At 35.5% G+C, this 27,962-nt stretch overlaps 1 protein-coding gene and 3 long non-coding RNA genes across 4 annotated transcripts in view; 3 read left to right on the forward strand and 1 right to left on the reverse strand.

The window, feature by feature from the left end:
- Positions 1 to 27,962, forward strand: part of LOC127987694 (uncharacterized) — a 2,462,016-nt gene that overhangs the window by 1,606,096 nt on the left and 827,958 nt on the right. The gene's annotated exons all lie outside the window — the stretch shown is intronic.
- LOC127987796 (uncharacterized) lies at positions 9,958 to 27,090 on the forward strand. Its single transcript, XR_008161405.1, has 4 exons — positions 9,958 to 10,388; positions 10,532 to 10,566; positions 26,395 to 26,429; positions 26,854 to 27,090. It is a non-coding gene; the product is annotated as an uncharacterized LOC127987796 (long non-coding RNA).
- LOC127987827 (uncharacterized) lies at positions 11,357 to 15,261 on the reverse strand. Its single transcript, XR_008161445.1, has 2 exons — positions 14,688 to 15,261; positions 11,357 to 13,835 (listed from the first exon to the last, which is right to left on the reverse strand). It is a non-coding gene; the product is annotated as an uncharacterized LOC127987827 (long non-coding RNA).
- Positions 19,393 to 24,864, forward strand: LOC127987784 (uncharacterized). Its single transcript, XR_008161387.1, has 2 exons — positions 19,393 to 19,817; positions 24,579 to 24,864. It is a non-coding gene; the product is annotated as an uncharacterized LOC127987784 (long non-coding RNA).

Consider the following 27,962-nt stretch of genomic DNA (forward strand, 5'->3'; position numbering starts at 1 on the left):
TTGAAAAACTAATGGAATGCATAGTCGATTGTGACGAGTGGGGCGGGGCCGAGAGACGTGGGCACGAGGAGTGAGGCCAGGTGTAGTGATTGGAGATGAGCTGCACCTGCGCCCCACCACCTGTCTCGAGTCCCACGTCCCTCGGCCCCGCCCCACTCGTCACATCGATATAAAAAATTGGATGACGAGTAATTTCTTACTGCTAAATTCAGAAAAAACAGAGGTGTTAATTATAGGACCTAAAAACTCTGCTTGTAATAACCTAGAACACTGTCTAAGACTTGATGGTTGCTCTGTCAATTCTTCGTCATCAGTTAGGAACCTAGGTGTGCTATTTGATCGCAATCTTTCCTTAGAAAGCCACATTTCTAGCATTTGTAAAACTGAATTTTTCCATCTCAAAAATATATCTAAATTACGGCCTATGCTCTCAGTGTCAAATGCAGAAATCTTAATCCATGCATTTATGACCTGAAGGTTAGATTATTGTAATGCTTTATTGGGTGGATGTTCTGCACGCTTAGTAAACAAACTACAGCTAGTCCAAAATGCAGCAGAAAGAGTTCTTGATGACCATATTAGCCCGGTCCTGTCATCGCTGCACTGGCTCCCTATCAAACATCGTATAGATTTTAAAATATTGATTATTACTTATAAGGCCCTGAACGGTTTAGCACCTCAGTATTTGAATGAGCTCATTTTACATTATACTCCTCTACGTCCGCTACGTTCTCAAAACTCAGGCAATTTGATAATACCTAGAATATCAAAATCAACTGCGGGCGGCAGATCCTTTTCCTATTTGGCGCCTAAACTCTGGAATAACCTACCTAACATTGTTCGGGAGGCAGACACACTCTTGCAGTTTAAATCTAGATTAAAAACCCATCTCTTTAACCTGGCATACACATAACATACTAATATGCTTTTATTATCCAAATCCGTTAAAGGGATTTTTAGGCTGCATTAATTAGGTAAACCGGAACCGGAAACACTTCACATAACACCCTATGTACTTTCTACATCATTAGAAGAATGGCATCTACGCTAATATTTGTCTGTTTCTCTCTTGTTCCGAGGTCACCGTGGCCACCAGATCCAGTCTGTATCCAGATCAGAGGGTCACTGCAGTCACCCGGATCCAGTATGTATCCAGACCAGATGGTGGATCAGCACCTAGAAAGGACCTCTACAGCCCTGAAAGACAGCGGAGACCAGGACAACTAGAGCCCCAGATACAGATCCCCTGTAAAGACCTTGTCTCAGAGGACCACCAGGACAAGACCACAGGAAACAGATGATTCTTCTGCACAATCTGACTTTGCTGCAGCCTGGAATTGAACTACTGGTTTCGTCTGGTCAGAGGAGAACTGGCCCCCCAACTGAGCCTGGTTTCTCCCAAGGTTTTTTTCTCCATTCTGTCACCGATGGAGTTTCGGTTCCTTGCCGCTGTCGCCTCTGGCTTGCTTAGTTGGGGACACTTCATCTACAGCGATATCATTGACTTGATTGCAAATAAATGCACAGACACTATTTAAACTGAACAGAGATGACATACCGTAAAACTTCAAATAATAGCCGAGTCCCAAATAGACGCCTGTCTCTTTTAAACGCCTGGTGTGATGACAGGTTTGGGTAAATAAAGGCCAGTCTCAAATAGAAGCCTGGTCTGTTTATTTAGTATCGGGTTGTATTTGATCTTTTCAATCCCGTCAGATCGTCTGTTCTATGTTTTGATTAGATTTCACATGACAGACACAACAACAGTTCATGAACGACTCATCACTATGGCAACATAACAAAGAGGTTAACGAACTTTCTTTTAGTCTTCAGTTTTTCTTAATTCTCTCAATACCACCATGGAGACAAAAAGAAAAAAGTATGATTTGACATTTAAGCTGACAGTTGTCAAATTTGCCGAACAAAATTTGGGCGCGCGTGCGTGTGTGTGCGAGGGAGAAAGAGGAGATAATATATTTCATTAATTTCGGGATGTTATCCTTAGGTATGTGGCCTGACAGTAGCTTCTGATGGAAGTGAGGATCACCTTATCCATTGTTTCAAAGAGGGAGAGCCGTGCGCATCTGGGCGAGAGCTTTTAGTGCAAGCAAGGCAGGCAGAGTTAGCGGAGGCTGGAGAAGGAGAAGTGGAGGAGAGCGACGTGGAGGAGGAATTCGAAAATGAACTTGTAATTGAGGATCGCGGGGATGATCATAGTGATGAATACAGTAATTTTCTATCACATGATTGCAGTTGTTTTACAGGGTATCCTTCATTCTTTCTTGTTGATATGTTTCGGGCAACAAGTTCATATGCTCGATGGATTTTAGCGGTAACTTATATTGTTCTGCCCATTGCTGTCACATCGTTTCGTTTTTTATGCTGCCAATAATCTAAGACATTTCTTACACTAAATTATTTGTTAAACACATTTGTTTAGGGGTAACTTGTATTGTTCTGCCCATTGCGGTCACATCGTTTCGTTTTTTATGTTATTTTTTTATGCTGCCAATAGCCAAAGACATTTCTTACATTAAATGATTTTTTAAACACATTCAAATTAATTATAAATAAAACGTAATATAATGTGGTAACCTCCTTCTGTCATGCTTGAACATCTCAACACTAAATTAAAGGCCTGATATTTAACCATGTATTACTGTGTATTTGGAAGGTGTTTGTCTTTCAAACACATTAAAACACACAAATTCACAAACTTTTGTCATCTGATCCTCTTTCACCAAATATGTTTACTTGAAGTACCCCTGAGATTTAAAAATATATATATATATTAATAATTATCACATTTGCATGTTTATGATTCTCTGATGTTGGTTATGTCCACATGACATGCACGTAAACAAATGAAATGTTAAACTTTTTTTAGTAAGATTTTATTTTATTTTGATTGGTTTTAAAATTATTTATTTTAATGTATTTTTTTATGATTTAATTAATTAGCTTTTTTATTAAAGTCACAAACCCTAGTTTGGAAAACCTTGATGTAATGTTTAATGCACTTCATGTTAATAACAACAAATGGAATATACATATTTATTAGTCATGGGCCGGTATGAGATTTTGATGGTATGATAACCTTAAGCAAACATATCACGGTTTCACAGTATTGTTGTTACAGTTCTGAAATGATTGCGAATCATGAGTCAGTTCGGGAGTTCGGAGCGGGTTCGCGAATCATTTGAATCAGTTCGAGAGTTCGGAGCGGTTTAAAATCATTTGAGTCAGTTCGGGAGTTCGGAGCAGGTTCGCGAATCATTTGAGTCAGTTTGGGAGTTCAAAGCGGGCTCGCGAATCATTTCAGTCAGTTTGAGAATTCGGAGCGGGATCGCGAATCATTTGAGTCAGTTTGGGGATCGTGAATCATTTGAGTCAGTTTGGGAGTTCAAAGTGTGTTCGCGAATCATTTGAGTCAATTCGGGAGTTCGGAGCAGGATCGCGAATCATTTGAATCAGCTCGGGAGTTCGTAGCGGGTTCGCGAATCATTTGAGTCAGTTCGGGAGTTCAAAGTGGGTTCGCGAATCATTTGAGTCAGTTTGGGGATCGCAAATCATTTGAATCAGCTCGGGAGTTCAAAGCGGGTTCGCGAATCATCTCAGTCATTTTGGGGATCGCGAATCATTTGAATCAATTCGAGAGTTCGGAGCGGTTTCGCGAATCATTTGAGTCAGTTCGGGAGTTCGTAGCAGGTTCGCGAATCATTTGAGTCAGTTTGGGGGTCGCGAATCATTTGATTTAGTTTGGGAGTTCGTAGCGGTATCGCAAATCATTTGAGTCCTTTTGGGGATCGCGAATCATTTGAGTCAGTTCGGGAGGTCGGGAGTTCGGAGCGGGTTCGCAAATCATTTGTGTCAGTTTGGGGTTCGCGAATCATTTGAGTCAGTTTGGGGATCGCGAATCATTTGAATCAGTTCGAGAGTTCGGAGCGGTTTCGCGAATCATTTGAGTCAGTTCGGCAGTTCGTACGTAGCAGGTTCGCGAATCATTTGAGTCAGTTTGGGGGTCGCGAATCATTTGATTCAGTTTGGGAGTTCGTAGCAGTATCACGAATCATTTGAGTCCTTTTGGGTATCGCGAATCATTTGAGTCAGTTCGGGAGTTCAGAGCGGGTTCGCAAATCATTTGAGTCAGTTTGGGGTTCGCGAATCATTTGAGTCAGTTTGGGGATCGCGAATCATTTGAATCAGTTCGGGAGTTCGGAGCAGGTTCGCAAATCATTTGAGTCAGTTTGGGGTTCGCGAATCATTTGAGTCAGTTTGGGGATCGCGAATCATTTGAATCAGTTCGGAAGTTCAGAGCAGGTTCGCAAATCATTTGAGTCAGTTTAGGGTTCGCGAATCATTTTAGTCAGTTTGGGGATTGCAAATCATTTGAATCAGTTCGGGAGTTCGTAGCGGGATCGCGAATCATTTGAGTCAGTTTGAGGTTCGCGAATCATAGCTGTATATGGATAGGCATTTTTAACTAATTCAGTAGCTAGTTCTAATTATGTTTTCCATGCGTGTTAAGGTGCGATATGTGAACTCGTATTTTTTGTTTTAAAAAATGTGTTATTTTTAAATGACTGGGTTAAAAAAAAATGGACACAATATATATTTTGTTTTTGAGCAACATACAGAATGTTAGAAACAGAATTAGTTTATTTTTTTCTTTGATTTGTTTCCTAAAAAGAAAAAAATAAAGACTGACATCTTTATTTAACCTAAATCTGTTATTACAGTTATTAAATTTTTGTTATATAATTCATATACATATAATTTATATAATTTCATATCATTTAGTTATATAATAATAATCATACACATAATTTGATTTAATAATAACCCAATTTGAAGCAAAAACAGAATATTCTGACAAGCTTTGTGAAATTATATGAATATATTACTCTTTGTATTTTTATGTCAATATGGTAGAATATTATACTATTTACTATAAGTCAAGTTAGGTCAAAAGTAATCTAAAGTAGTCTGATTAGATTAACTAAAATGTGTAATGTAATGGATTATGTTACTAACTATAATTTTTGTCATGTAATTTGGAATCAGTACTGGATTACAGTTTACATAGCTAGGCTATTTTAGTTCATCTCACTCCACAACAATCATTTCAATTAACAGTATTTAGAAAATAACAAGAATTAAAAATATAAGAAGCTATAGCAATACAGACAACAAGCCAAAACTAATTAATTTAAGCCAAAACGAAACTGAAAGCAACATTGGCTCTCTCATTCGACACAAAATCAAATGTTTCCGTATTTGCGATGTATTTGTATTTATTATGTACTTTACTCACGTTCAAATATCTACGTAAAACAAAATGTTTCGCATAACATCACGGTGGTGCAGTGATAACATTTAATGGCACAGATTTTACTACATATTTAAACTGCGCAGTGTTTTTGTATTTTATTATGATAATGAAGAGACTGCATTGTCAAAGTAACTGTGTGTGCATGCTGCCCCAGCACAATCACTTGATTTTTTTTTTTTTTTTTTTTTTCAGTGGAACTGTGGAAACAAATTCTCATTTTAGTCAAAAAGATAATCGTAATTGTAAACGCTTTGCCTTTATTTGTGCACATTCACAATAAAAACAAATCTTTATGCTTAAAATAAGCTTAAAAAAAAATAGGATGCCGCTTTCTGCCGTCTGGTTTCATTTTGCGCAGCACATATAGGCTACTTGTTGCACAGTTTTTTGTTGTCTCAGATGTCATTAATTTTGATCAAATATTTTTATGTCTTAAGTAAAAAATAATCCCGATAATTAATAATATGTACTTTTTCCAAGTCTAAAATAAACACATATGAGCCTGACTAGTAAATTATGTGTTTTTTCCAAGAATCTTCAGAACACAATATACACTATATTCATTTTATTGAAGCATAGACTATAAAGATGATAAAGTAGCATCAAGACAAATAAGATTCAAGGAAAATAATTATTTATCATCAAAAATACATTAACCTCATATATTAATCAGTTCAAATAGATGAGTGATGAAATGTCCTTAAAAGTCACAGTCCCATCCAGTCAACTGTGATACAGATCATGTGATACATATAAGACATGTGATACTGTTTCAGAAAATAATGATTCCTTATCATCACATCTAAACTGGTTTCATCTCCCCATCGTGATCTTCTTCTTTCGTGTCTGGAAACAGTTTGTGGTTGATATCCAGCACTGATGTGGTGTAGCTTGTTCTCAGCCAGAGGATCTCTCAGTCCTAAGATCAAATGTAACACATAACACAGCACTGCTTCCACACACACATACCAGAGGACTTCTGTTTGTTTGAGCACAAGATGGCCGTCTTCATTCCTCATCCTGAGCAAATCATTTCCTTGGTCTTCCTTCTCTTCTGTGGAACAAGATAATCTCTACTTACTCTGTGTGCAATGAATATTGCTCATTAAACATATAATTAAATTAATTTAAAATAAGATTCAGACCAGAGCATTTGAGGAGTAAATGTTGATTCAAAAATATTTTAAACAAATGTACCTGGGAAGAGCTGATCATAGCAAGATTCGCTGAGACTCAGTAATAGCTCTTTTAGTTTTTAGGAAGGTTTGTGAGGGTTGGCTCACCAAAAACTTCTGAAAAAGAAGAACAGCATTATCTGCAAACAATCCTGTAAGACAGAAAGAAAGGAAATATTATTTCATTACATGCAACTTGTACATTACTATATACTTTAACTAATAAATTTTTAGACCATGAAAGCAATCTCTGCAAAGATGCTGTATAATTAAATGTTAAATACATCCATTATTAAAAGCAAGTCATTAATAGCAAGCTATATTCATATGAGTTGGTTTAAAAATTAATACATGCTAATAGGACTGTTATCAGTAGTGTAATTGATCTGGTTCTGACAAATTAATCAAAGATTTAATATATATCACGTGACACATTAAACTAGCATTTAAACTAGTATGGGGGAACATGAACTGATGGGGCTTATTTGAAGTAATTTAATGAGAAGCCAATGAACAATATAAACTTTCTGACTGTGTGGGGCAACTGATTTTCCAATATTGTGATAGTGTCAGATGAGACGGTCCAGGGGCTTGTACAAAATCATACAAGTGTTAAATTGAATTACTGAATTATTAAGACTTTGATGTGCGACTGTATTTAGGGATCATTTTAAAGACTTTTCCCCTTTCCAAATACCCACACTTGAGGTCTTAGTCACTTGAGAGCTTGTGCACATGACAGTGCATGCATGACTGTCCCCGGTCTTAATATTGCCAAAGCGCAGCATCCTTAACTCACACTAAACCTCTCCAATACTGCTCCGGAGCGCTATACAACGCTATCCCATCGTGCATCATGTTTTGGAATTAATCGTGATACTTTTTGCAGAGATCTCACAGGAGGTCACGCAAACCTTTCCAATGTATGTGAAATATTAATAATAATAATTAGATATTGAGAATAATTTAGTAGTAAAACAAAGTGTTGCACGTTTTCTTGGTGCACAGAAAAGTATATTAATTTTGTACATCATTTGCAACTGCTTTTTATCACTTAATTAGAAGCACCACAAATTAAATTGTCATCTTTAATAGGGACTATTGAAAAGACATTTAGAAGTTTATTTTAAAATGCAAAGTTGAAACGATCTTTGTCATGTTAAGATCGACACACACTTGTGATCTTCATGTTCACTTGGGCCAAATAAAGGAAATGTGCAAAGAGGGCAAGTGTGGGTATTTGGACCGTACAACAGTTTAAGAAACAACAAATGCTGTGCAAATGATAACAACAGGAATGTTTGATAAAAGGGACAAACTATCACAGACCAACCTGCCTCTGCAGCTTTCTGTCTTCTCCATTTCTGAAGGAAAACTTCTCCACAAACACGACTGGGGTGACTGCTTCCTTTACGTCTTTTCAGCTAAAAAATAAATACAAGGGGAAAGAAAATAAAACAGAATTATATACAGAATGTTAATAGTGATCTGTGAGCAAAATATAAGTAATATGAATGAACTGCAAGATGGGCTTATTTTTTTTTTATTTACATTAAAAAAGGTATTACAAGCATGGTACAGTAAATGTGATTACTGTGAAATATGTCATATAAAAGCACATTAAAACACTATCATTACAGTGGTACAACTATAGTTATTTTGGTGATTATTGTGCTATTACGAAACCATAGTAAAACCACAGTTATTGTGGTAAAAAAAAAACATGGTAAATGTCTTGTTTACTGGGTTTTACCTACTATTGTAGGTGTCATGGTTACCATGATTTTACTACAAATACAACTTACATCTTTGAACCTGAAATGAATATAAAACGGAACCCAGGTCTGTGGCAAGTCACGTTACGTGACCGATAGAGTTTAACCAGTTAGCAGCTGTGTTCATTTAGTTAAACACAATGAAACTCAAAGACAGCCTCGGATGACCGATGTAATACAGAGAGTAAACATAAGGCGCTTATTTGTATCGCGATGTGTGCTGAATGAGACTTCTTGAACGTGATTTCAAAGCGATAAACATCTCATGTCAGTGACGCTGGAGGCGCTTGACCACGCCTCAGTTTTTGACGTTTTTTTTTTTTTTTTTATTTATCTTTTACAAAGAAGAAACAGCACTGCATTGAATACATTAACAAACAAACATAATAACAATAAAAAATAAAATAAATAAATAAAAACAATAACTGACTCCTCAACAAGTATAGGAAAAAACGTACATAATTCTTAAGAAACTTGTTGTTCTTACTGTTATCAATGAGTTTAAGAGATTGAGGCTTTGGGAGTGAGAATGGGTTGACGAACAGCGCGTGATGCGCGTGGTGGGAGGGGCGGCGCTGTATATTAATTATGTATTATTATTATTTAGGTCTTTTTTTCGGTTATTATTTGGAAGCTGTGTTGATTTGCTGTTTATTGATATTTTTAAAACTATAACGCTACATCTATCAACATTTATTTAGATGTTATCATTGTATTCATTCATTTCTTTATTTTAATTATATTATTTCGGTCTTATTACCGGTGAAATATTACAGTAAGCCAGAACACGGGCCGAGCGGGGCTCATTCTAAGCCCATTAGCCACAATCCAACGCGGACATACATATCACAGAATCTGACAGCGATCAGCGGCTCATCAGCGACAGCATTTAAGCAGCCTTTACAATAACCTTAATAGAAACTTTTAACTTTAGAGTCTAAAGTAAAAAAACAACAACAAAAAAAAAGATCTGTAGGCCTATCTCTGCTAGTTTATTTATTTTTATTTTTTTGGGTTCTTTTTATTTAAACTATATTGTTTCTAAATGTGAAAATGTGTTACAGTTATGTGTCAAGGACTTGATATTGAATTATGTAATTTTAAAAAAAATCTAGGCCTTTGAAAAAAATAAAAATCAATAAAAAAGTAAAAAAAAGAACCATTGCGCATTTTACAGCAAAAAAAGTTTTATGTGTTTTTGTCACCAGTAATACAGTATGTTGCTCAGTTTTGTTACAGTAAGTTAAGCTCCGATTTTTTTTTTAAGTTTCAGTGACCCAGCCGGCACATGACCGACCTTCAACGTTGAAATATGGTTGAAATAAGGTCAGTTGTGGTTTCAACGTTGAAACAACGTTGATTCAACGTTTAAAGCTGAATGGTTGAAAAACATCCAGCACATGACCAACTTTCAATGTTGAAATATGGTTGAAATAAGGTCAGTTGTGGTTTTAACGTTGAAACAACGTTGATTCAACGTCTAAAGATGAACTGTTGAAAAACTTCCAGCACATGACCAACTTTCAACATTGAAATATGGTTGAAATAAGGTCAGTTGTTTTAATGAAACAACGTTAAAAATGTTTAATGCTAAATGGTAGAAAAAGGTTAACAAGCTTTTAAATTATTTATATTAAATTATTTAAATTAATTATTATTTTAATAGCATATTTTAGTCATGATACCTATTCTAAAATCTAAAGGTATATGTTAAATATTATCATCATTAACAACAATAAAACTATACATTTCGCTGCTTTATCACACTGAAACAACTCCCATTGGTAGTTTTATTTTATTACTTCTATCATGATTGGTTAATCTGGCTGTCATTCAGGAAACTGGACAATGAATCGGTTCGCGCTTTTCTACATTTAAAAATATGACCGTTATTGTCGTCTTTCTGTGAGTGAGGCGGCTAACTGTGAGCTGCTGCTCGTTATAACTTACTGCTCGGTCGGTCCCGAATTATTTCATATTTGCCTGTACATTTTTTATTTATTTTGAGCGAATTTGAGTCGTGACATGTCAATGGAGAACAAAAACTGTGAACACAAGAAGGGTCAGGTGTTCTGCGAGGTCCTGAAAACATCCTGTCAAAATGAGGTAAGAAAATCGCTAACTTTATCTTTATTATCTTTTGAAAATAGTAAAGTATTACCAGAGTTTACAAATGGGTAGTTTAAAGGACATGTAACCTGCAGGTAAATAAATACCCGTGTGTCTATTTTTGCATTGCTTTATCACAGATGATCAAGTTAGATGCTCACCTAATGTGTTGCTGGTAACTGCGGTCAAGCCAGCCGCACTTCAGAAAAACACCGTCAAGCCAGCCGCGAGTGAAATTTATATGCGCGTGTATTACTATAATTACGGCAATAGCAGGAACAACAGAGAGGGAACGCGCTTTCAGAGCGCTTTTCATCTATACGTTCAGATTTGATCTATGACGACCTTTTTCGCCCATCTGCTCTAATATTCGTGTAACTTATTGTTTTCCTTGACTGCTCTGTATTACTATAATTTTCAGCCTTTCAAAGCATTACAATTATTAGTAGAAAACGAGATATGGGACATTCATTGATTTAGAAGACACTTTTTTATGATGAGAAAGAAGCAATTAAAGGTCAGTTCTTAAAGAAGACATCCCATACTATATCCATACCTCACATAAAACCATTTTACTGGAGACTTTTAGAGATATAGGATAATATTACACTTTACAAGTCTTTAAAGATCCCATTTCTAACAAGTAGAAAAAAAACAATGGTCAGTTCTTATAAGGGACTTCGCATACTATATGCAAACTTAATATCAAACCATTGTACAACAGCATTTTTGAGATATGGGACATTATTACACTTTAAAGGGTTATAAAGATCATATTTATAATAAATAGAAAAAAACAATGGTCAGTTCTTATCAGGGACGTCCCATACTATATACACAAAAAATCATTTTGCTAAAGCATTTTTGAGATATGGGTCCATATGGCGATTAAGAGGGCTATAAAGACCCCTATAGCGGAGTACAAAACTTTTTATCCACAGGAAGAAGGAGGCGGAAACCGGCCATCAATCAAATAAGGCTTTTAATAACAAAATAAACACAAAACACTGCGACAGCCCTTCACGGACAACTGTCGCTTACAAACAAAAACCAAGTACAAACTAAAATCATGGCCTGGCCTGGCCCTCTCTCGTTGTTCACTGTCGTCGCCCCCTCTTTTGTATCCTTCCATCTCCACCGCGGGACGCGAGACCGGTGAGTGGAGCAGGCGTCGCTCATTTCCAGTCACTCCACTGGCCTCATTCCGTTCTCATGGCTCGCGGCCCCGCCCCACTCATCACAACCCTATTTCTAATAAGTAGAAAAAAAACAAAGGTCAGTTCATATAAGGGACATCCCAAACTATATGCAAACCTCATATCAAACCATTTTACTGCAGCATTTTTGAGATATGCGTCCATATCGCGATTTAGAGGGCTATAAAGTCAACATTTCTAATAAGTAGAAAAAAACAAAGGTCAGTTCTTATCAGGGACATCACATACTATTTGCACCCTTCATATGAAACCATTTTACTGCAGCATTTTTGAGATATGGGACAATACAATGATTTAGAGGGCGATAAAGACACCATTTCTAATAAGTAGAAAAAAACAATAGTCAGTTCTTATCAGGGACATCCCATACTATATGCACACTTCATATGAAACCATTTTACTGCAGCATTTTTAATATATGGGACAATACAATGATTTAAAGGGCTATAAAGACACCATTTCTAATAAGTAGAAAAAAACAATAGTCTGTTCCTATAAGGGATTTCACATACTATATGCACACCTCATATCAAAACCTTTTACTGCAGCATTTTTGACATATGGGTCCAAATGGTGATTTCGATGGCTATAAAGACACCATTTCTAATAAGTAGAAAAAAACAATGGTCAGTTCTTATGAAGCACATGCCATACTATATGCACACCTCATATCAAAGCATTTTACTGCAGCATGTTTGAGATATGGGTCCATATGGCAATTTAGAGTGCTATAAAGACCCCATTTCTAATAAGTAGAAAAAAATAATAGTCAGTTCTCATCAGTGACGTCCCATACTATGAGCACATCTCATATCAAACCATTTTACTGCAGCTTTTTCCAGAAATGGGAAATTATTACACTTTAACGGGCTGTGAAGATCCCATTTCTAATAAGTAGAAAAAAACAATGGTCAGATCTTATAAAGGACATTCCATACTATATGCACAAATCATATCAAACCATTTTACTGCAGCATTTTTGAGATATGGGTCCATGTGGCAATTTAGAGGGCTATAAAGACAACATTTCTAATAAGTAGAAAAAAACAATAGTCAGTTCTTATCAGGGACGTCCCATACTATATGCACCCTTCATATGAAACCATTTTACTGCAGCATTTTTAAGATACGAGACATTTTTACACTTTAAAGGGCTGTAAAGATCCCATTTCTAATAAGTAGAAAAAAACAAAAGTCAGTTCTTATCAGGGACATCCCATACTATATGCACACCTCATATCAAACCATTTTACTGCAGAATTTTCGAGATATGGGACATTATTATATTTTAAAGGGCTATAAAGATCCCATTTCTAATAAGTAGATAAAAACAATGGTATGTTCCTATAAGGGATGTCCCATACTATATGCACACCTCATATCAAACCCTTTTACTGCAGCATTTTTGAGATATGGGTCCAAATGGTGATTTAGAGTGCTACAAAGACCCCATTTCTAATAAGTAGAAAAAAACAATGGTCAGTTCTTATAAAGGACATGCCATACTATATGCACACCTCATATCAAACCATTTTACTGCAGCATTTTCGAGATATGGGACATTATTACACTTTAAAGGGCTGTAAAGATCCCATTTCTAATAAGTAGAAAAAAACGAAAGTCAGTTCTTATCAGGGACATCCCATAATATATGCACACCTCATATCAAACCATTTTACTGCAGCATTTTCGAGATATGGGACATTATTACACTTTAAATGGCTGTAAAGATCCCATTTCTAATAAGTAGAAAAAAACAACAGTCAGTTCTTATCTGGGATGTCCCATACTATATGCACACCTCATTTCAAACCATTTTACTGCAGCATTTTTCAGATATGGGACAATACAATGATTTAGAGGGCTATAAAGACACCATTTCTAATAAGTAGAAAAAAACAATAGTCAGTTCTTATCAGGGACGTCCCATACTATATGCACACCTCATATCAAACCATTTTACTGCAGCATTTTCAAGATACGGGACATTATTACACTTTAAATGGCTGTAAAGATCACATTTCTAATAAGTAGAAAAAAACAAAAGTCAGTTCTTATCAGGGACATCCCATACTATATGCACACCTCATATCAAACCATTTTACTGCAGCATTTTCGAGATATGGGACATTATTACACTTTAAATGGCTGTAAAGATCCCATTTCTAATAAGTAGAAAAAAGCAACAGTCAGTTCTTATCAGGGATGTCCCATACTATATGCACACCTCATATCAAATCATTTTACTGCAGCATTTTCGAGATATGGGACATTATTACACTTTAAATGGCTGTAAAGATCCCATTTCTAATAAGTAGAAAAAAACAATAGTCAGTTCTTATCAGGGACGTCCCATACTATATGCACACCTCATATCAAACCATTTTACTGCAGCATTTTCGAGATATGGGACATTATTACACTTCAAATGGCTCTAAAGATCCCATTTCTAATAAGTAGAAAAAAACAATGGTCTGTTCCTATAAGGGACGTCCCATACTATTTGCACACCTCATATCAAACCATTTTACTGCAGCATTTTTAAGATACGGGACATTATTACACTATAAAGGGCTGTAAAGATCCAATTTCTAATAAGTAGAAAAAAACAAAAGTCAGTTCTTATCAGGGACCTCCCACACTATATGCACACCTCATATCAAGCCATTTTACTGCAGCATTTTCGAGATATGGGACATTATTACACTTTAAATGGCTGTAAAGATCCCATTTCTAATAAATAGAAAAAAGCAACAGTCAGTTCTTATCAGGGATGTCCCATACTATATGCACACCTCATATCAAACCATTTTACTGCAGCATTTTTGAGATATGGGACATTATTACACTTTAAATGGCTGTAAAGATCCCATTTCTAATAAGTAGAAAAAAGCAACAGTCAGTTCTTATCAGGGATGTCCCATACTATATGCACACCTCATATCAAACCATTTTACTGCAGCATTTTTCTGATATGGGACAATACAATGATTTAGAGGGCTATAAAGACACCATTTCTAATAAGTAGAAAAAAACAATAGTCAGTTCTTATCAGGGATGTCCCATACTATATGCACACCTCATATCAAACCATTTTACTGCAGCATTTTCAAGATATGGGACATTATTACACTTTAAAGGGCTATAAAGATCCCATTTCTAATAAGTAGAAAAAAACAATGGTCAGTTCTTATAAAGGACATGCCATACTATATGCACACCTCATATCAAACCATTTTACTGCAGCATTTTTGAGATATGGGTCCAAATGGTGATTTGTAGGGCTATAAAGACATCATTTCTAATAAGTAGAAAAAAACAATGGTCAGTTCTTATAAAGGACATCCCATACTATATGCACACCTCATATCAAACCCTTTTACTGCAGCATTTTTGAGATATGGGACATTATTACACTTTAAAGGGCTATAAAGATCCCATTTCTAATAAGTAGAAAAAAACAAAAGTCAGTTCTTATCAGGGACCTCCCACACTATATGCACACCTCATATCAAGCCATTTTACTGCAGCATTTTCGAGATATGGGACATTATTACACTTTAAATGGCTGTAAAGATCCCATTTCTAATAAATAGAAAAAAGCAACAGTCAGTTCTTATCAGGGATGTCCCATACTATATGCACACCTCATATCAAACCATTTTACTGCAGCATTTTTGAGATATGGGACATTATTACACTTTAAATGGCTGTAAAGATCCCATTTCTAATAAGTAGAAAAAAGCAACAGTCAGTTCTTATCAGGGATGTCCCATACTATATGCACACCTCATATCAAACCATTTTACTCCAGCATTTTCAAGATATGGGACATTATTACACTTTAAAGGGCTATAAAGATCCCATTTCTAATAAGTAGAAAAAAACAAAAGTCAGTTCTTATCAAGGACATCCCATACTATATGCACACCTCATATCAAACCATTTTACTGCAGCATTTTTGAGATATGGGTCCAAATGGTGATTTGGAGGGCTATAAAGGCATCATTTCTAATAAGTAGAAAAAAACAATGGTCAGTTCTTATAAAGGACATCCCATACTATATGCACACCTCATATCAAACCCTTTTACTGCAGCATTTTTGAGATATGGGACATTATTACACTTTAAAGGGCTATAAAGATCCCATTTCTAATAAGTAGAAAAAAACAACAGTCAGTTCTTATCAGGGACCTCCCACACTATATGCACACCTCATATCAAACCATTTTACTGCAGCATTTTTGAGATATGGGTCCAAATGGTGATTTAGAGTGCTACAAAGACCCCATTTCTAATAAGTAGAAAAAAACAATGGTCAGTTCTTATAAAGGACATCCCATACTATATGCACACCTCATATCAAACCCTTTTACTGCAGCATTTTTGAGATATGGGACATTATTACACTTTAAAGGGCTATAAAGATCCAATTTCTAGTAAGTAGAAAAAAGAATAGTCAGTTCTTATCAGGGACGTCCCATACTATATGCACACCTCATATCAAACCATTTTACTGCAGCATTTTTGAGATATGGGTCCATATGGTAATTTAGAAGACCACATTTCTAATAAGTTGAAAAACAAATGTCAGCTCCTTTAAGGGATGTCCCATACTATATGCACACCTCATATCAAACCATTTTACAGCAGCATTTTCAGATATGGGACTATATGGTGATTCTTTGGGCTATAAATATCCCATGTTGCTCCCACATTATCTTATGCCGCGTTTCCACCGAAATTACCCGGAACATTTTTACCAGGAACTTTTTTTCCCAGGAACTTTTTTTCCCCCCAGACCTGTTGCTTTCTGCGTTTCCACCGCGGTGTAAAGTACCGGGTAGATTAGGCAAATGACTGGTGACGTAGGTCTGCGCGCGTTTCTCAATACAAAGTACCTCTGATTAAAAAAAAAAAAAAGTACGCTGATTTTGGACGTGCATCCTAGGTAGTTAGTTCAGACTTTGTTCATTCGACTGGGGAGTGTGATGTCTGCAACTACGCAAGTCCGGTAAATCTATAAACAGCAGCGTAACTATATACTATATATATATATGATACTTGATAACTTCAGTCAGCTCGTCTTGGCTACTGCAATTTTCCCTACTGTATATTTACAATAAAACGAAATATGATATCAAATACCACTGCCTCCTTTCGTTTTCATTTAAGCATAATAACAACTGCAGAAATGTACTTAGGTCAGGGAAATGTGTATATGCAGCCATTACAATGAAAGAAATATTATATAGACTTGCCTTTTTTATTTTCATTTTAACATATAGATAAATTGAATACAGACCAAAGAAAACCTGTTAGATTTACCCCGCAGCTGAATTATATTTTATGTTTAACCACTAAAGACACATCAGAGCCAGCGGCGCATATCAGAAGATCTATCCCAGGAGAGGCTGCTCTCTGCGGATACATGAGGACTGAGCTCCCGCTGATTGAGTGGAGCTCACCGTCTACGAGATCGGCGAAACACATTTTTAAATAGGCGCTGTCTTTATAAATAAACCATAGATTTGAGTTTTAAACAACTACATTCTCGCCTGAAATACTTTTAAAATTACATTTCATGACACAATAACAGTAATATTTGAAAATTATCCGAATAAATGGTGGTTGAACTCAACCAATGCTGCGTGAACTCAGATCGCTTTGGCTACTGCAATTTTCCCCTCAGTATATTTACAATAAAACGAAATAGGATATAAAATACCACTGCCTCCTTTCATTTTCATTTAAACATAATAACAGCTGCAGAAATGTACTTAGTTCAGGGATAAGTGTAACGTACAGCCATTACAATGAAAGAAATATTATATAGACTTGCCTTTTTATTTTCATTTTTACATATAGATAAATTGAATACAGACCAAAGAAAACCTGTTAGATTTACCCTGCAGCTGAATTATATTTTATGTTTAACCACTAAAGACACATCAGAGCCAGCGGCGCATATCAGAAGGTCTATCCCAGGAGAGGCTGCTCTCTGCGGATACATGAGGACTGAGCTCCCGCTGATTGAGTGGAGCTTACCGTCTCTGAGATCGGCGAAACACATTTTTAAATAGGCGCTGTCTTTATAAATAAACAACAGATTTGAGTTTCAAACAACTACATTCTCGCCTGAAATACTTTTAAAATTACATTTCATGACACAATAACAGTAATATTTTGAAAATGTTGATCCGAATAAATGGTGGTTGAACTCAACCAATGCTGCGTGAACTCAACCAATCAGCATGTTTAGCGCCAAAGTCCCGCCCCCGAAAGTTCCGGAACTTTAAAAAAGTACCACCTCGCCAGCAGGGACTTTCTGGGGGGCATTTTTTTACCCGGAACTTTTATTTAGTTCCTGGTTCCTGCGGTGGAAACACACCAAGTACCGGACCAAGTCCCTAGTTCCTGGGTAAAGTTCCTGCGGTGGAAACGCGGCTTTAAGTGTTCTTAATACCTGTGTATATACAATGTAACTACATGTGTACGTAATATATAACACAGTGTAAGTATACATTGGTATATAGTATCCATGGCTATAATATTTTTGTAACAACCCTCAGAATGGTTTGTGCAAGTACAAATGTATAACAGGACATGTAAATCTACATTTTGTAACAACAATATGTATAAGAGTAATTTGAACCATTTGATCCAGGTGGTGGAGATGGGTGGGTTTAGGGTTCTGTAAAGTGGGAGGAGTTGGTGCACCACTTTAATACCCGTGTACTTACATGGTAACTCCTCAGGAACTGTCGACTTCATTTAAAGTGCAACATTGTGGACACCAACCACATTTTATATGTAAAGCCTAATTTACTTGCCACTGCAGTGTAACATAGGGGTAATTACATAATAAATTGAATATTGCTATTAGTCCTGTTACACATTTGTACTTTCTTACCAATAAATTTTATCACCAATGTCCTGTTGCACATTTGTACTTACACATACCATTCAATGGGTTATTACAAATATTTAGTTACACATACATTAGAGCTATAGATACTATGTACCAATGTGTACTTACACTGTGGTTACATACTACATACACATCTAATTACTAAGTACACAGGTATTAGGGACACAATATAAAGTGGAACCCCCATTTCTAATAAGTTGAAAAAAAAAACAATATTTAGTTTGTATATTGGAGGTGCCATACTATATTCACACCTTATATAAAAAAGTTTTACTGCATTTCTAGCATTTTGCAAAGATGTTTTTCTGTTTTTCTGAAATATATTCTGTTTCAGAGGCCTAGAAAGACCCCATTTCTAATAAGTAGAAGAATACAATGATCAGTTAGTACATGGGACATCCCACAAGCACACCTTATATAAAACTATTTTACTGAAGTATTTGGTGTATAAAGATATTTTACGATAGCAATTTGGGGTTAAAAATCAAGAAAATCCTCAGAAACTCCAGTTTTGAGAACTATTTCAAATAAGTTTAAAAAAAGGCCATTCCTTCTAAAGTTCCTCCTACATTTTAAGCACACCTAATGTGAAGTCTGTGTACTGTGGCAGTTTGTAGAAGCATGCATTCATATAGAACAAAACACTCAAATACATTTTAATATTTCCTAATTTTTTGCAACCTATAGAAATGTTTTTTACAAATACTTAAAAGAAATAATGGCCTTTTCTTACAAAGTAGCTCATATTCTATCAGCACAGATAATCTGAAGTCTGTGTACTTTGGCAGTTTGTTGCATACATCCAAATTTAAAAATATTATATATATATATATATATATATATATATATATATCAGACTTCAGACTATCTGTGCTGATAGAATATGAGCTACTTTATATATATATTATAGACTGGATATTTTTTCCCCAGTTTTGAGGTTTATATAAACATCAGGTTAAATACATACAGTAGATAAAAATAATGGCCTTTGCATGCAAGGCACTCCCTATTCTTTCAGCAAATATGAAGTCACACACACTTGTCTGTCACACTATACTTCACACACTTTCTAAACACCAAATATGGAGTCTTTGCTCTGTGAAAGTTTAGAGTAGCTTGCATTCAATGGATGAATGGATCATAGCGTATCCCCAGTCTTGTTTCTGGAAATCTCACTTAAAGTTCAGTTCCAACCCTAATCTAATTAAGAGTCAGGAACAATTCATAGTTACAGAAAGGTTTGCTGGAGCAGGATTGACACTGAACTCTGCACGAAGGTAGTATTATTGTGTGCCTTTTAAAAATAGTAAGTGTTCCTACTTATGTAGTTAAATAGCATTTTGTTGAATTAGAATACATGTAAGTCCAAACTGCCAAAGTACCCAGATTTTATTTTAGCTGTGCTAATAAAGTAGGAGGTGCCTTGCATGAAATGGGCATCGTTTTCCTCTACTTTTATAAGCTGACATTTCTACATGTCTCAAAGTTATGCAAAGTCTCAGAACTGACTCTGAATGCATGCAGTTCCAGATTGGTAAACTGAAATGTTTTTTATAATGGCTGCACATATTTGGTGATGTCCCTTATGACAATTGTTTATTATTATTATTATTATTATTGGAATAGATAAATGTAATGTTTTATAACTCTATATGTGAAATACTTGCTAGCTCTTAAAAAAACCATACAGTAAAATGTTTTCCATGGATTTACTCATAGATTTTAGAAAACATTACATTTCTCTATGAGCCTCTGAAGTGAATATACCCTTTATCTTTATAGCCCCCTAAAGCACAATATAGGTCCATATCTCATTAATGTTGCAGTAGACTGGGTTTTTTTATCAAACCATTATGTGTGCATATAGTATGGGATGTCCCTTATGAGAACTGACCATTGTTTTTTTCTACTTATTAGAAATGGTGTCTTTATAGCCCTCTAAATCATTGTATTGTCCCATATCTGAAAAATGCTGCAGTAAAATGGTTTGATATGAGGTGTGCATATAGTATGGGAGGTCCCTGATAAGAACTGACCATTGTTTTTTTCTACTTATTAGAAATTACGTCTTTATAGCCCTCCAAATCACCATTTGGACCCATATCTCGAAAATGCCGCAGTAAAATGGTTTGATATGAGGTGTGCATATAGTATGGGAGGTCCCTGATAAGAATTGACTATTCTTTTTTTCTACTTATTACAAATGGGATCTTTATAGCCCTTTAAAGTGTAATAATGTCCCATATCTTGAAAATGCTGCAGTAAAATGGTTTGATATGAGGTGTGCATATAGTATGGGACATCCCTGATAAGAACTGACTATTGTTTTTTTCTCTACTTATTAGAAATGGTGTCTTTATAGCCCTCTAAATCATTGTATTGTCCCATATCTGAAAAATGCTGCAGTAAAATGGTTTGATATGAGGTGTGCATATAGTATGGGACATCCCAAATAAGAACTGACTGTTGTTTTTTTCTACTTATTAGAAATGGGATCTTTACAGCCATTTAAAGTGTAATAATGTCCCATATCTCGAAAATGCTGCAGTAAAATGGTTTGATAAGAGGTGTGCATATAGTATGGGATGTCCATGATAAGAACTGACTTTTGTTTTTTTCTACTTATTAGAAATTGGATCTTTACAGCCCTTTATAGTGTAATAATGTCCTGTATCTTAAAAATGCTGCAGTAAAATGGTTTGATATGAGGTGTGCAAATAGTATGGGACGTCCCTTATAGGAACAGACCATTGTTTTTTTCTACTTATTAGAAATGGGATCTTTAGAGCCATTTAAAGTGTAATAATGTCCCATATCTCGAAAATGCTGCAGTAAAATGGTTTGATATGAGGTGTGCATATAGTATGGCATGTCCTTTATAAGAACTGACCATTGTTTTTTTCTACTTATTAGAAATGGGGTCTTTATAGCCCTTTAAAGTGTAATAATGTCCCATATCTCAAAAATGCTGCAGTAAAAGGGTTTGATATGAGGGGTGCATATAGTATGGGATGTCCTTTATAAGAACTGACCATTGTTTTTTTCTACTTATTAGAAATGATGTCTTTATAGCCCTCCAAATCACCATTTGGACCCATATCTCAAAAATGCTGCAGTAAAATGGTTTGATATGAGGTGTGCATATAGTATGGGATGTCCCTGATAAGAACTGACTTTTGTTTTTTTCTACTTATTAGAAATGGGATCTTTATAGCCCTTTAAAGTGTAATAATGTCCCATATCTTGAAAATGCTGCAGTAAAATGGTTTGATATGAGGTGTGCATATAGTATGGGACATCCCTGATAAGAACTGACTGTTGCTTTTTTCTACTTATTAGAAATGGGATCTTTACAGCCATTTAAAGTGTAATAATGTCCCATATCTCGAAAATGCTGCAGTAAAATGATTTGATATGAGGTGTGCATATAGTATGGGACATCCCTGATAAGAACTGACTGTTGCTTTTTTCTACTTATTAGAAATGGGATCTTTACAGCCATTTAAAGTGTAATAATGTCCCATATCTCGAAAATGCTGCAGTAAAATGGTTTGATATGAGGTGTGCATATAGTATGGGATGTCCCTGATAAGAACTGACTTTTGTTTTTTTCTACTTATTAGAAATGTGATCTTTACAGCCATTTAAAGTGTAATAATGTCCCGTATCTTGAAAATGCTGCAGTAAAATGGTTTGATATGAGGTGTGCATATAGTATGGGACGTCCCTGATAAGAACTGACTATTGTTTTTTTCTACTTATTAGAAATGGGATCTTTACAGCCATTTAAAGTGTAATAATGTCCCATATCTCGAAAATGCTGCAGTAAAATGATTTGATATGAGGTGTGCATATAGTATGGGACATCCCTGATAAGAACTGACTGTTGCTTTTTTCTACTTATTAGAAATGGGATCTTTACAGCCATTTAAAGTGTAATAATGTCCCATATCTCGAAAATGCTGCAGTAAAATGGTTTGATATGAGGTGTGCATATAGTATGGGATGTCCCTGATAAGAACTGACTTTTGTTTTTTTCTACTTATTAGAAATGTGATCTTTACAGCCATTTAAAGTGTAATAATGTCCCGTATCTTGAAAATGCTGCAGTAAAATGGTTTGATATGAGGTGTGCATATAGTATGGGACGTCCCTGATAAGAACTGACTATTGTTTTTTTCTACTTATTAGAAATGGTGTCTTTATAGCCCTCTAAATCATTGTATTGTCCCATATCTGAAAAATGCTGCAGTAAAATGGTTTGAAATGAGGTGTGCATATAGTATGGGACATCCCAGATAAGAACTGACTGTTGTTTTTTTCTACTTATTAGAAATGGGATCTTTACAGCCATTTAAAGTGTAATAATGTCCCATATCTCGAAAATGCTGCAGTAAAATGGTTTGATATGAGGTGTGCATATATTATGGGATGTCCCTGATAAGAACTGACTTTCGTTTTTTTCTACTTATTAGAAATGGGATCTTTACAGCCCTTTAAAGTGTAATAATGTCCCATATCTCGAAAATGCTGCAGTAAAATGGTTTGATATGAGGTGTGCATATAGTATGGCATGTCCTTTATAAGAACTGACCATTGTTTTTTTCTACTTATTAGAAATGGGGTCTTTGTAGCACTCTAAATCACCATTTGGACCCATATCTCAAAAATGCTGCAGTAAAAGGGTTTGATATGAGGTGTGCATATAGTATGGGACATCCCTTATAGGAACATACCATTGTTTTTATCTACTTATTAGAAATGGGATCTTTATAGCCCTTTAAAATATAATAATGTCCCATATCTCGAAAATTCTGCAGTAAAATGGTTTGATATGAGGTGTGCATATAGTATGGGATGTCCCTGATAAGAACTGACTTTTGTTTTTTTCTACTTATTAGAAATGGGATCTTTACAGCCCTTTAAAGTGTAAAAATGTCTCGTATCTTAAAAATGCTGCAGTAAAATGGTTTCATATGAAGGGTGCATATAGTATGGGACGTCCCTGATAAGAACTGACTATTGTTTTTTTCTACTTATTAGAAATGTTGTCTTTATAGCCCTCTAAATTGCCACATGGACCCATATCTCAAAAATGCTGCAGTAAAATGGTTTGATATGATTTGTGCATATAGTATGGAATGTCCTTTATAAGATCTGACCATTGTTTTTTTCTACTTATTAGAAATGGGATCTTCACAGCCCGTTAAAGTGTAATAATTTCCCATTTCTGGAAAAAGCTGCAGTAAAATGGTTTGATATGAGATGTGCTCATAGTATGGGACGTCACTGATGAGAACTGACTATTATTTTTTTCTACTTATTAGAAATGGGGTCTTTATAGCACTCTAAATTGCCATATGGACCCATATCTCAAACATGCTGCAGTAAAATGCTTTGATATGAGGTGTGCATATAGTATGGCATGTGCTTCATAAGAACTGACCATTGTTTTTTTCTACTTATTAGAAATGGTGTCTTTATAGCCATCGAAATCACCATTTGGACCCATATGTCAAAAATGCTGCAGTAAAAGGTTTTGATATGAGGTGTGCATATAGTATGTGAAATCCCTTATAGGAACAGACTATTGTTTTTTTCTACTTATTAGAAATGGTGTCTTTATAGCCCTTTAAATCATTGTATTGTCCCATATATTAAAAATGCTGCAGTAAAATGGTTTCATATGAAGTGTGCATATAGTATGGGATGTCCCTGATAAGAACTGACTATTGTTTTTTTCTACTTATTAGAAATGGTGTCTTTATCGCCCTCTAAATCATTGTATTGTCCCATATCTCAAAAATGCTGCAGTAAAATGGTTTCATATGAAGGGTGCAAATAGTATGTGATGTCCCTGATAAGAACTGACCTTTGTTTTTTTCTACTTATTAGAAATGTTGACTTTATAGCCCTCTAAATCGCGATATGGACGCATATCTCAAAAATGCTGCAGTAAAATGGTTTGATATGAGGTTTGCATATAGTTTGGGATGTCCCTTATATGAACTGACCTTTGTTTTTTTTCTACTTATTAGAAATAGGGTTGTGATGAGTGGGGCGGGGCCGCGAGCCATGAGAACGGAATGAGGCCAGTGGAGTGACTGGAAATGAGCGACGCCTGCTCCACTCACCGGTCTCGCGTCCCGCGGTGGAGATGGAAGGATACAAAAGAGGGGGCGACGACAGTGAACAACGAGAGAGGGCCAGGCCAGGCCATGATTTTAGTTTGTACTTGGTTTTTGTTTGTAAGCGACAGTTGTCCGTGAAGGGCTGTCGCAGTGTTTTGTGTTTATTTTGTTATTAAAAGCCTTATTTGATTGATGGCCGGTTTCCGCCTCCTTCTTCCTGTGGATAAAAAGTTTTGTACTCCGCTATAGGGGTCTTTATAGCCCTCTTAATCGCCATATGGACCCATATCTCAAAAATGCTTTAGCAAAATGATTTTTTGTGTATATAGTATGGGACGTCCCTGATAAGAACTGACCATTGTTTTTTTCTATTTATTATAAATATGATCTTTATAACCCTTTAAAGTGTAATAATGTCCCATATCTCAAAAATGCTGTTGTACAATGGTTTGATATTAAGTTTGCATATAGTATGCGAAGTCCCTTATAAGAACTGACCATTGTTTTTTTTCTACTTGTTAGAAATGGGATCTTTAAAGACTTGTAAAGTGTAATATTATCCTATATCTCTAAAAGTCTCCAGTAAAATGGTTTTATGTGAGGTATGGATATAGTATGGGATGTCTTCTTTAAGAACTGACCTTTAATTGCTTCTTTCTCATCATAAAAAAGTGTCTTCTAAATCAATGAATGTCCCATATCTCGTTTTCTACTAATAATTGTAATGCTTTGAAAGGCTGAAAATTATAGTAATACAGAGCAGTCAAGGAAAACAATAAGTTACACGAATATTAGAGCAGATGGGCGAAAAAGGTCGTCATAGATCAAATCTGAACGTATAGATGAAAAGCGCTCTGAAAGCGCGTTCCCTCTCTGTTGTTCCTGCTATTGCCGTAATTATAGTAATACACGCGCATATAAATTTCACTCGCGGCTGGCTTGACGGTGTTTTTCTGAAGTGCGGCTGGCTTGACCGCAGTTGCTGGTAAGTTATGTGTTAATGTCTGTCTTTTAGAGATTTTCCCATATTTTCCTGATATGAATCCCATGCATTAGGTGTGTTATATATGTTTGTATTCTTATAATAGTTTCAAAGTGTTTTCTGCAACATATAAGTGCAAATGTCGGTATTTAAATAATATAATTTTAATGAATTAATGAAAATGAAAATGAAAAAAAAAAGGATTGTTTAAAGCCATGTTTCTCAAAGTGTCAGGCCCCCTCTAGTTGTTATTCAGGTGAATCACTAAATTAAACTAATTAATGTTAATATATTTTAACTTAATCTTTGAGTAAGTTTTTTTTTGCACATTTAAGTATGTTACAGTTAAAGTACAGTACAGTTTTGTTACATAATTACATTTAAAATTACATTTTAATTTAAACTTTTTTTTTCATTTACCTGTGTATGTAAGCACAGTTGTAGTGTTAATGTTCAAACTGTATTTACCATGGTAAAGTGTCTGACAACAATTAATATTCTTATTAGAATAAAACTGCCTCATTTTTTAACTGTAGACCTGTAGCTGAATAGTTTGGCCTACTACGCTGCTGAAATGTAATGTTGGTCATTATGGTGCAACTTAATATTTAATAACAAATATTTTCTGAAGTGGTACTTGGTATAAAAAGTTTGAGAACCAGTGGTTTAAAGAAATGGTATAATATGAAATCCTGCTTTTTAAGAACTTTTCAGTAAACCATTTCTTCTTTCCCCTTGTAGAGTCATCGAGGATCCAGCTTGTTCTTGAAACATTGGTAAGAAATTGTTCATCTGCTACATTGCACTGTCACTTCTGCTAGAGATGCTTTGACCTTTTGTGATAGGTTTTGATTGTGCTTAGTTTAATAAAAATGTACTGAATTTGATTTGACTTGTTTTACTACACTATATTGCTAGTGTTCTGATTAAAACAGTGTAACTGGGGGCTCTGAAAACACTGCTTGTGAATAATTTGTTAATATTGTTGTACATTTTCATCTGAATACATTAAAAAAGTGTTTAATGAATAGTGTTGTCCACTTTGTTTCCAACCTCACTGTTACTGAGCTGTAAAGTGAAAATATTGTGTGATTTATTTTGCATTCAGTTTTCAGTTAAATATATTTCACAATATCAAAGTTATTGTCAAACATTGTGAACATACCTAAACTCACTGGTTCAATCTTATGTTCCCTCCAGAAGTTTGCACTCTGCAAGTGAACGACGCCTTGTGGTGCCATCCCAAAGAAGTTCACAATCACTCTCAAGGACCTTTTCCTGGACTGTGTCCAGCTGCTGGAATGACCTCCCAATCTCAATCCGAACTGCTGAGTCTTTACTCATTTTCAAGAAACATCTTAAGACTCATCTTTTTCACCAGAACTTAACCAACTAATGCTAGCACTTTTCCTTCTTTTCTTGTCTTTTATATATATATATATATATATATATAAAAAAAAAAACCTGGCTATGCGTTCTGTACTAGACTAACTGAGACTTGTCATGGCACTTGTATCCTGTTGTTGTTCGCTTGTACACCTGACTGCTTCTGTTGTTCTCATTTGTAAGTCGCTTTGGATAAAATCGTCTGTTAAATGATTAAATGTAAATGTTTATACAGGATGGTACAGAAAGTGCACAAGTGGGAGAGAGTGGAGGGGACGGCGTCAGAACCTAGCGCTGGGACACTTTCAAGGATCACCCGAAGCACGACCACACTGTATGCACGAGGCTGTTGGTTCTAACATTTTAGAGTGCCCTGCGGTAGAAATCTCATTCTGCATTCCCCACGGTAAAGAAGACACAGTCCGGGGGGGTTCCCATTAGAAATCAACTGGTGGAAGGTTCCCTTCTCGAACTGTTCAACACATTTTCACTGCACAAATGTACACAACTCTTGTAATGAGACACATTACTAAAACATGTTTTTGACAGAAACTGTAGTTTTCCACCAAAATAAAAGATCCACTGGTTTCGGTCATAAAGGTACAAGGGTTTGTCTTGTAAGTGCTGCAAAAAAATATGCATTTATGTGCCAAATTATTTCACAAAAACCTTTAAATATTATTGTATTTGGATTGTTCTACTACCTGTTTTTAGCATTACCTCCATGCATACTCTGCATAATAAAGTGTGGGATTATTTTCATCTGTTTTATACAGTAGGTTTCCAAAATTAAACTGCTGTTTGACAATTTTGAGCATGTGGTAGTTTATTGAAGTTGTTTGTAAAGCCATTGCTGCCAGTCATTAGATTTTTAGCCTTGCATGTACCATGTTGATCTAAATGCCAACTAGGATCTAGGTGTA

Source organism: Carassius gibelio, chromosome B22 (assembly GCF_023724105.1).
Source record: "Carassius gibelio isolate Cgi1373 ecotype wild population from Czech Republic chromosome B22, carGib1.2-hapl.c, whole genome shotgun sequence".
Taxonomy (NCBI): domain Eukaryota; kingdom Metazoa; phylum Chordata; class Actinopteri; order Cypriniformes; family Cyprinidae; genus Carassius; species Carassius gibelio.